Source organism: Vespula vulgaris, chromosome 2 (assembly GCF_905475345.1).
Source record: "Vespula vulgaris chromosome 2, iyVesVulg1.1, whole genome shotgun sequence".
Classification (NCBI taxonomy): domain Eukaryota; kingdom Metazoa; phylum Arthropoda; class Insecta; order Hymenoptera; family Vespidae; genus Vespula; species Vespula vulgaris.
In genome coordinates this window covers 10,456,331-10,467,557 of record NC_066587.1, presented here as the reverse complement: position 1 = coordinate 10,467,557, position 11,227 = coordinate 10,456,331, and the positions used below count along the sequence as shown (strand labels likewise).

The following is an 11,227-nucleotide window of genomic DNA, read 5'->3' as shown; positions in this document are numbered from 1 at the left end:
GAGCGACCATCTGACGTTACGATAACGATTATAATCGCGATAGTCGGTTCTTCCGAACCAAAACAACGGATAATAATATCTATTTCCTTGATCGCCTTGCAAGAAAACAATTCACAGTCAAAATTATGTTCATTTCCATGGCTAAACGTTTACCGACGTAATAAATTTGTTATATAAAACAATAACGATAACAATAACAACAATATTAGTAATAATAATAATAATAATAATAATAATAATAATAATAATAATTACTAGCATGTGTAGAACGAACGATTACGACAAAAATAATAAAAATACAAATGGGAAACGTCTTCATCGTGTTTCAAAACTGTATTTTTTTTATTATAATTGTTTTGTCTTGATAGACATACAGAACTCATCACACACTTGTCAAGTACTTTTGCATCGGTAGATTGCATCTCTACTGCTTATATATCCTTCGTACGATGACACAGCATATGGAATATTTCGTTGGCCTTACAACGAATGCTCGTTAATTTGATTTTTAGGAAATATGACAGGATGGCGAGCGATCTCGTTAATGAGTATAGTAAACGGACTTTATATGCGACGATTGGTTACGCACCGAGAAGCGGTAAATATGCGTAGCTAAAGCGAATTTGAAAATAAAATGTTGCAAAATCTCTTCTTCGTCAACGTTTATTATTATTACATTAGTGTTTGTTTTTGAAACAATTTTGGAAAATACTTTTATTTTTCTTCTCATAATAACGAGAAAAATTGTGAGATATTTTTCATTTGTTTTTTTACAACAAGACACTTTGTTGTAAGATCTTCTCTTTACATTCATTATTATTATTATTTGTTTCCGAAGCATTTTTGAAGAATGATTTTTTTTCTTTTTTCTCGTAACAAGAAAAATTGTGAAATAGTTTTTATTTGTTTTTATTATATTTTCAATGATATTTCAGTTCTCTGAATAATATTGATTATCTTGGCTATTATTGTAGTTTTCGTTAAAGCTATATTTTCACCAATGCATTCGAAGGGATGTAAAGTTTCAAGGATCTCGACAGTTAGAATTAGAACTACGATGTCACTTTATCTCAACAACATAGTCGTCGAGGTCTTCGATAATATATAAGAATTATCGGCCTCCTTTATTAGCTGAAGATACAGAGGACAATTCTCAAGATCAATTAGTACCTCTTTGCTGGCTGCATAGACACAGCAAAGTTAGACGAATGACATATTTTTATTTTTATATTTCTATACAAATTAATTTAACGATAATATTATGCATCTTATACACTATATATATGGTGATAAAATATTCGAATATCTTTATTGATAATGTTTCTTAAGAAAATTGAATACTTTATTTTTCGAATATATTTTTACATTTACGAAAAGATTAAGGTCGTGGAAAAAGGATTGCTCGGTTTTCTTTTTTTTTCTTACTACTATGTATATATATTAAAACGTATGCACGAGTTCGTATATAATTACAATATAATCCAGTACGTTTGCTATCGCGTGTGTGTATATAAACGTACTCGATGAGTATATACACACAAGCACACACACATTCATATATACATATAAAGTGCTATTAGTTGGAAATTATCTTCGTTCGCCGTATACGACATTATAACAAGTTTCAAAGTGTTCAATCCATGTCGAATAGCAGGAATATCGTGAGAGTGTATGAATTTTAATTGAAAGGTCGACCGAATTTCATTAATGAAATGTGAACGGAAGAAAATCATTTTCTTTTCTTTTCTTCTTTTTTTTCATTTATTTTTTCTTTTATTACTGTATCACCGTTTACTATTAATTTAGTAAAACATGTCATTATTTATTTATTCTCCTACTTATCATTCTCCTATATTTAGAGGAGTAATAATTTATAATTGGAAAGAAGTTTTCTCTCTCTCTCTTTCTCTTTTCCTCAGGCAGAAAAATGGAAATGTGCGAAAAAGAAAAAGAAAAATCGGATTTTCGATACAAACTTAACAAACGAGTTGATTTGTATGTATTCACATATGTAAATATGAATCGTTAAGTAATAGTTGTAAGGTTATTTGCTTTCGTTGAAAATGTAAATATGATACATAGTACATACGTTCTCTTTTATTAAAGTTGTGCTTCAAAGATTCTTATCGTAAGACGATAGAAAGAAAAGAAATAAGAGGAAAATCTCATTGATTATAAAATAACAACTAGCAACGTGGAAATATAAATGTACATAAAAAAAAAAAAAAGAAAAAACATGCGTGTAGAGGCTAAAAGGCGATATTCAATAACGCTCTCGATATATTTCGCGCTAAATACCCATTTTCCATTGGCTTTCAATGAAAATCCAATATCATCGTTACTATTTTTTCCTCTCTCTTTCTCTCTCTTTCTTTCCCCCTTTCTTTCTATCTCTTTTTTATACACAAGGGAGGCCGCGACGCTTATACATAGTTGTTCGCATAGTCAGGAGAGTCAATGCTTGGATTAATCGATTATCGTTATTAGGTTACCGTCGACAAGCACTTCCAAGTGGTTTACAAATTCGAGCGTGTATCTTTGCTCTTCGAAAGTCACTCTTCTCTACTTTTTTCTTTTTTCGTGAAATCCTTGCTTCCTTTTATGTATATATAGTGACAGAAGAAAATATACAACAAATTTATCCACTTGTTTTTTCCTTAACATAATTACGTTTATCAAATGATAATGAAATGTTTTTATAGAATTTTATATATCCTTAAATAAATGCATTTTTCTTTTTCGAAAAGTCTCTCTTCTTTTTTCTTTTTCTTTTCGACGAGATCTTGCTGTTTTCTATGTGTACAGTGACAAAAAAACTATTTAAAAAATTTGTCTAATGACTTTTTTTCGTTTTTTTACTAGACTTAGCAAGCTGTCACTTTTAAATCAAAATAGTGAAGAATTTTATAAATATTTAAATAAATGTAATTCGTTCTAGAATTAGTCTATTTCAATGATATATATATATATTCGTTTTTTATAGAAATTTATAAGCTTTTTTAGAGAAAAAAAATTATTTATTTATTATTACTGCAAAAAACACTATTTCTTTTTTATTTTTTGACGTATTTCATATAGCATTCATTTTTTTGTATGTACAGAAAAATTCTAAGCTCTTAAGTCTATAAAATTTCTTCGATTTTAAATAGCTTTCCAAGACTGTTTTCATCCTCTGTTTACAAAGAAATGAATCGTCGAAGAAAAGTACGCTGCGCAACGAAGACGTGTGTATGTACGTTACATACCAATGTTCATTGCAAATGGAAAAACGGTCACGTAGGTGTGCCCAGTGGATGAATAAACGCTCCTCGAATAGTTAAGATCTCGTGACGCATCTTCTTAGCAAAGAAACGATATGTCAAATACCGACTGTCTCGTCTCAACAATTTTTATCGATTTTATTAAGAAAGTTTGTTTACAAAAATTTTTATACCCATCTTTGTATTAAAGCTTTATCTTGGAAATATTACAGTTTGCAGCATTTTGACTTTCCTCTCATGTTTGAAGTGATCATTAAGAAGAGCAGAACGACGAAATGGGTTGAATTCCGAATATAAATTTTCAGTGTCTTTTTACCCTCGATGTCAAATATATCTTGAAGAAGAAATTTGATCCTTCATCGTAAGTAGAAGGTGATTCTTCACATAGAAACTCTCCTCGTACCTCATGTCCAATAATGCATTGTGCCAAGAGTGCTCCTTTCAATGCTACCTTCTTGAATTATTGTTCATAGCCAACATGGACAGTACCCTCGACGTAAAACCTTTTCTCATTGGCTCGTCTCAATTCACCGAATCAGTTCGGACTTTTTTTGAAGTTCCACCATCAGTTCTTTCCTTTTTTTTTTTTGGAATCGATTCGAAGTACTCGATCTATCTAGTTGAGTCTTTTTCAAGTAATTCTTTTCTCCTTTTCTTCTCGATCAAGATTTTCTGCAAGTAGGGTTTGAGGAAGGGACGAGTATAATGATCGTATAATGGTCGTAACAGCTAGTTAGGATCAATCAAGACTTCTTTTTGAAAAGCTAACCCGAAAGTCGAGATTCTCCACTGACATGAGTGGAAATCAACGAGTAACAAGCTCTACTAAAACTTTCAGCACGTATACAACGAATCACTGATAGCTTCATTTTGTACATTTATATGTAGGATGATATCTACATACATACGAGTACCACTCTGACTTTGTAATTGGCCGTATAATAACTTTTCGAAATTTATCTCTGTTCACAAGTTTTTCAAATTATGCGATACACTGCAAGAACATACATACATACGTTAATAAGGAGAACTCGATAAATTATGTTTTTTAGAAAATGTCGAACCTGTCGTTTCAAAATTTCTAATCGATCGATACATCCTACTTTTATTACTGATTATTCATAGCTTTATCGATGTTTTTCGAATGCCTTTGATGTCTTCCCTATACTGACATTTTGCTTTGCTGCAAGGTTACTACTATATTAGTGCTAGTATTACTATTAATACAGTATGTGTATATTAGTATTATTAATTCAATACATGAAATATAGTATATTATTAAAAAAATATAGTATATTAGTGCTTAATAATTTTAGTAATATAGTGTGAGGAGAGTAGTATATTATTCTTAGTAATTACTATATAATAATTTGTTCTATAGTATAATAAATACTATTAAATATTAATAGGAATAAATACTGCTACTAATACTACTGTATATAAAAGTATACATGTTATATAGTATGTAAAAATATTATATATATATATATAGTATTAGTACTAATATAGTAGAGTTGCATCTATCTACTGTATTGGTTATGCTAATGCCATGCTATTACTATATTATTGCAAACTAACATATACTCTTTAAATAACTCGTAAATTATTTATTCTATGAGAAACCGTTATCTATAAAATGTACACTATTCGGAAGAATTATTAAGTTTTTTCTTGTAACTGAATTTCAGAGATTTGAAGATCAGTTTGATTTGTCTAAATAATATTTTGTATTATAAAATATGAAATTTGCTCCATTCAGAGTTAAATTAAAAGTTATCGAAGATTTCAATAAAGCAAGTATCTGTCTATTAAGCAGTATTATCAATATAAATAATCTTATCTTTTTCAGATTCTTTATTATGTTTATGATTTAATATGAAAGATATCGTCGAAGTCTATAAGTTACGAAGTGTATAAGTTGAGATTTAAAGAAATGTCAGCGCAGACGAAATTCAGTTCTTAGACTTTGTCAGCTGCTTCGAAAAATTCTGTTAATTTAATTAATTTTATATATAATTTTATATAAATTATATTAATTATATATAATTTTATATATAAATGTACTAATAAAAGAAATATTAACACCATTTTAGCAGCAACAAATAACAAAATAAGCAATTATTTTATCGAATCAAATTCATATCATAGACATAGACATAGATCAAGAAAGCAAATCGTCTTGCAAAAGATCGTTTGTACAACTCAATCGATATCATTTTATCAGACATTTTTGTATACCTAATTTTACTGAAACCTGTTATATTGACGATTAAGTTGAAGCAGGATTGTTTTCCGTTATCACAATAGTTCGCATCATTAAATCAATCCAAGTCAAGACAAATTGTTAAAAGATAATATTTACGATCTCTAACTTTAAACATAAAATCTGAAATCCGTCATATCGACAGGTTCCATAAATAAGACTAAAATTAATATCTCCTTCCACCCTTAAAATGAAATTATCAAAGATGAATAAAAATAAATGCAATTGAAAGAAACATTCGTTTTGACTTTAAGAATAAATAAAGACGAACGGATCGATCAAGTAGCTATTCTCGGATCGAAGGACTTATTCGATGAGATTATGTCACCACGGGGTAATAAAAAGATGCGGGGTGGTGGCTAAGAACGGATCGCATAGTGCGACATTCGTCCATAGATTGTGGGGGAATAACACGGTGCGGCATACACAATCCAATCATCTGCTGGTCGGTTGGTCACAGAGCCGAGCCATTCTCGTCGTCATGAAGGGGACAGTTCACCGGGCTTAAGTACCGCTGGCGAACCGCATTAACGTGTTGGTATAGCTGGATCGACGGAAGCCCAGCAAGGCGTGGTAACGTCGACATAGTTCTCTTCGATGTAAACACTACGAGTAGGTCGGCTTCAGTATAACGGAGAACGCCGTTCACGAAGGCAATCTCTTCCTCTTTCTCTCTCTTTCTTACTTTCTTTGCGTACGTCTCTCGCTCTCCCTCCTCTCGTTCTCTCTCTTTCTTTCTTTACGATACTTAATCGTCAGCTGTGAAGATAAGAGGAAAAAGACTATCAAATTTGTCATCGCTTTTCACGTTTTTAGTGCCTAGATAGTAATTCGAGGATTAATTAAGTGAAATACCACGCTTAAAATAACGGCAGTGTTAGCAACTAGTACAAATCCGCAATCAAGTGAAGAAAATGCATAGAACGAAACCTTGTAAGAAGCTATCGAATGTAAACGTCGTTATCTGATATTTGACATCTGAATTTTTATTTTCTTATTTTTGTCTGGACACGTGGGACAAAAGGAAGAGACTCGAAGGAGGAGTCACGTTTGACTCATAGTAATTACTGACATAAAAGATATAGACCCACCCAACCTTGGGTATTTTCCATCTCTCTCTCTCTCTCTCTCTCTCTCTCTCTCTCTCTCTCTCTCTCTCTCTCTCTCTTTCTATTTCTCGAGTTGAGAAAGGTGTGCCTTTCATATATGATCTATATAGTTATTAACCATGAACGATGAATAGTGTTCCATCATCGCTGGATTCTCGAGGATAAGAATATACGTGCTTGTAACTTCTATTCAAGTCTTCCGACGAGAACGTAAATATGGATTCAGTTGGGAAAACTAGTCCTTCGAGAAAATTCGTTATATCGTTATAGTTATATAGATTTGTGAAAACCAAGCGAATAGAATATATCGTTAAGGAAAGTTTGATCAAAACGGTTCTTCCATCGACGAAGTTTCGAGAGAAAAATTCTCAAAGGAACGAAGAAACGAGAAAAGAAGGAGAGAACATTAGCGAGTCGATAAATCTTTCTTTTCTTTTTTTTTCTATCGTTCGGTATATTTATTCGAAGTATAATCTCAGTGAGTAGGTGATTCAGAGTGCATTGAAAGATGTAACGAGAGTGTGAGGTCTCGTAGGAATAGGTTAAATATGAACTTGGTCAAATGGAGAATAGTGAAGATCAGCAAGTCGTTTCGAAGGAAATCGGATCTGGTTTCTTCGAAGTGGACGTCGATTAACCCAAGTGTCCCAACGTGGCTTTTGTTTTCTCACCACGAGCTTGCACGGATTTGGCGTAATGGAAAAAAGAAAAAGTCGCAAGGACGAATTTTCTTTGACCGATGATCGTTTGAAAGTTCATTCGAAAGCTTTCATTAGAACAACTAAATTACGTGGTATATATTCGTTGTCGAATTTTCAACGAATCGTGTACTTTCTTTAACTTCTTTTATGTAAAGAACAAAACATTGAGAAAAAAGAACAAACACTGAGAAAAAAGAAAAGTAAAACAAAAAAATAAAAAATTAAATGAACTGGTGATGCGCGGAGAGTGGACATCGTTTACTTCAAAATTTCTGCCTCAATTTTAGGATGAGTCTTTGGCGATTTGGTCCTCTAAAAGACGGTAAGTTCCTTTGTTTTATCATTTAATTTTTAATTTTTTTTCCTTTTTTTTCTTTCCATGCGTTTGCCGCTTGTTAAAGTGACAGATTAAGAACGATCGATTTTTTAAATGTCACGTCGTCGCAATCTTTTGTCAGGATATCCGTGCTAATTCGTAGTTTAGTTAACGCGTTCGCCCGTGAAAAGAAGAGGAAAGTGAACGAGAAGGAAGAGCCTTCCGAAGCTTGGAAACTCGACTTCTTTCAAAAAATTTCGTTTGAAAAAATTTTCACACGGTAATATAAGCAAAGAGAGAGAGAGAGAGAGAGAGAGAGAGAGAGAGAGAGAGAGGAAGATATATAGACTGGGAAGAAAGGAGGGAGAGAGAGAGAAAGAAAGAATCAAGGGCTTTTAACGGATGACAAGATACTTGCATCTGCATAATAAAGCTAAAGAGTTTAAGTGTTTGTATCGTCGAGTCTCGAGCACTATAGGTGCTTCGGTCGAAGCCACAAAGATTATCTTTGAGCATGGTATGAGAAGCAAATCATTTTTATTCTCTCTCTCTCCCCTTTCTTTTCTTTCTTTTCTTCTCGCTCCCGCTCTGTTTTCCTTTAATACATCTAAACTTTATCTTTCTCATTCGAAGTAAACACTTTTTCCGTTTTGCCTTTAAGACGGAAAAACTTAATTTGTGCAACTCTAAGGAAGATTTTTTTACGTTAATAATTTAAAACTGATCATATATATATATACACACACACACACACACACACACACACAGAAAGAAAGAAAAAACGTCGTCTTACAATTAGTATGCCTCGTGTCAGAATTTAAACATAAAACAGACGTAACGACTAGGTTCCAACGATTTTCTCTTTCTCTCTCTCTGCGTGTCTCGCTTCGAACTAACGCGTATATTGCACCTGAAAAAAGCGTTGGTGCTACAGAGAGATATAAACGAGAAGTAGTTTGAGTGATGGTGAAATCGTGGCTGGCGGAGTGCTAGGTGGAAAAAGAAGAGGAACGATTTTCCGTGGAGTATGATACGGCGCGAAATAGTGGTAGTGGTTACGTAACAAGAAGACTCTAAGACATGATATCAGAGTCTCCATGGCGCGATGCTTTCAAAGAGAAAAATACACGACCATCTTATACTTTTCTTTTTTTTTTGTCATTTTCTTGCAATACTCTCGATCTTCGTTTTACCATCTTTCCGCACTTGAATACTTTTCAACGTAATGCTGACTTTCTCCACTTTTTATTTTTCGGCTCTTAACCCACGTTTATTTGTTATCTTACAGATAAACGAGGATCGTTGAATTACGTGATAAACGTGTTATAAAATGAAAACGATTAAAGGAAACGAATGTGTATAAAATAGTAAATAGTAAACGAACAAAGTACACATGCGAAGAGTATGTAAATAGTTGTTCTTTATATTTTAGAATTTTTTGGCTTAATATATTGTGCAAGAATAGCCATGGAATAATAATCATAACTTTTAAACAACACTCTTTAGTACGTGTTGTCTGTCGTCCGACAAGTCACAGATGGTTTTCTTCGTCTACTCCATGCTTCTTCGTTGTTCGTCCTCGGTGAGAAAAACTCCACGCCCTTTCTCTGTGTCCTATCAGCAAATTGAAGCACGTCTTGAAGAATGTAAGACGGCGATGACGCTAGCAGTTACTTTCTACGCGCATGTGTATGCACGTATATAATACACTCACATACATTCACATATAAAGGAAGGCACGTTCTTCAGCGGCAAGTTTCGTCGACTCGACGATATAACGAGACGAAGCGAGAAACTACATAGCGCATAGATGCACAACGGTATATCGACATAGAAAAGTGGCGGTGATATTGAATAAAATACTAGTGAGTTCCGAGACCATCGAAAGAACTCGAACTTCTCTTATCGAAAAACACAGCCTGCTTTTTTCCTTGCTTCCTTTTTTCTTTTCTTTTTTTTTTGCACATTTCTCGACCATCTTTGCATTTTCATTCAATTTTTTACTCTCGCAAAATGGCCAGTATGCGGGTATATTGAATATCCTATTTATAAAACTCATATAACATATTTTTCTCGTTGTAACATTTCGATCAAATTTCTATTACGTTTTATAAAAATAAAAAATGAGAATATTGCATTTTTTTCTATTCAATGAGATAAAGATCAATATTCGCGAATAAAATAAAAAAATAAAATTTCTATGAAAATGGTTTCGATGGTTTATATTAAATATCTTATATATTATACACGTATAAATTATCTTAATCTTATATCTTATAATTATCTAATATCTTTCGAAAAAAAATGTTCTATCATATATTACAACTTAAAATCATACAAAGATTGGATACTAATTCTATATCTACTTTTTAAATTGTATTCTTGGATTTTCTTCAGAAGAAAAAACGATAAAACTATATTTTGATGGACAAGGCAACAACGATTCACCTTACATAATCTCGTCGTTTTCGTATTGTTTCAGTATAGCTTTAATACTACTACCATTATCAAAGTATCTTACTATCGCAGTCGCGCTACTCTTGACGATTGCTGCAAATGCAACTGCGATTGCAGCAGTGAGACGACGCCTCGCTCGGGCCATTGATTTCGTCGAATGGATACTCGAGTATACGTCGTATCTTTGTTATATACCTTCAGCCTCTCTCTCTCTCTCTCTCTTTTTCTTTTTTTTATTTATAGCGAGGACGTAGACAGCCACAGAGAGAGAGAGAGAGAGAGAGGGAGAGATTGTGTTCTTAACGACGGTCAACTAAAATAGAAATCGTTGCAATTTCCGTAGAAATCGAAAAGAAGTTTCTTGTTGCTCCGGTAAAAAAGCAATTTTAATGTCTACGAGAGAAAGATAGTTACTTGCACTTTACTCATTCCTTATTTTGTCTCTTGTCAGTACGTTCAATTATTCTTTATTTTTCCGTACAGTCTTCAAAAATTTCATAAACTCACGTCATATACAATCTACAAATTTTGAACCTGCAGTCCTTTCAAAATATTCCTAAATTCGCGTCGTATCCAAAATACAAGCTTTGAACCCTCAGATCTTTGAACATCACTTGTTTTCCCGATTTTCGTGTTTTTCCTTGAATGATTGATCTGTGCCACTTACAACGTATAAGACCATAAATGCTACATCGAAGACGAACGCATTACAGTTGTAACAAAATCAAACTCTGTACTTCGTTGAAATAAAACCTCTGCTTTTTATGAATCAACGATCCTTAATTATCTTGTTTAAACGATGTCCCAAATGCAGTACTTGATCTTGAGGGATTAAATTGAATAAAGCATCACAATAACATGCAAAGTAGTTCAAGTCGCATGAATCTTACAAGATTTTCTTTAAACGATGGTTTCAAATCCTTCGAATAAGAAATATCTGCACACATTGTACATTGACGTCGATTAAAAAATTGTTACGAGATACGGATAACTCTGCCAATTTTAGTTCGTTTATCTCGTAAACAAAAAAAGAAAGAAAGAATCGTCGTCGTCGAAAAAAAAGGAAAGAAAGAATGTAAGAATCGTCGTCGTCGGTAAAGATGAAGATATTTATCGAATGT

The 11,227-nt window shown here is 32.8% G+C and overlaps 1 protein-coding gene and 1 long non-coding RNA gene across 3 annotated transcripts in view; one reads left to right on the top strand and one right to left on the bottom strand.

Moving 5' to 3' along the window:
• Positions 1–665, bottom strand: part of LOC127072643 (uncharacterized) — a 4,108-nt gene extending 3,443 nt beyond the window's left edge. For both annotated transcript variants that reach the window (XR_007785556.1, XR_007785557.1), the window contains exons 1-2: positions 256–665; positions 1–95 (exon numbers count right to left, since the gene is read on the bottom strand). The exon at positions 1–95 is cut by the window's left edge and continues 47 nt beyond it. This is a non-coding gene — a long non-coding RNA (uncharacterized LOC127072643). The remainder of the gene's footprint in view (positions 96–255) is intronic.
• The window catches only part of LOC127072634 (uncharacterized), a 36,029-nt gene that overhangs the window by 17,802 nt on the left and 7,000 nt on the right, over positions 1–11,227 (top strand). The window lies entirely within an intron of this gene.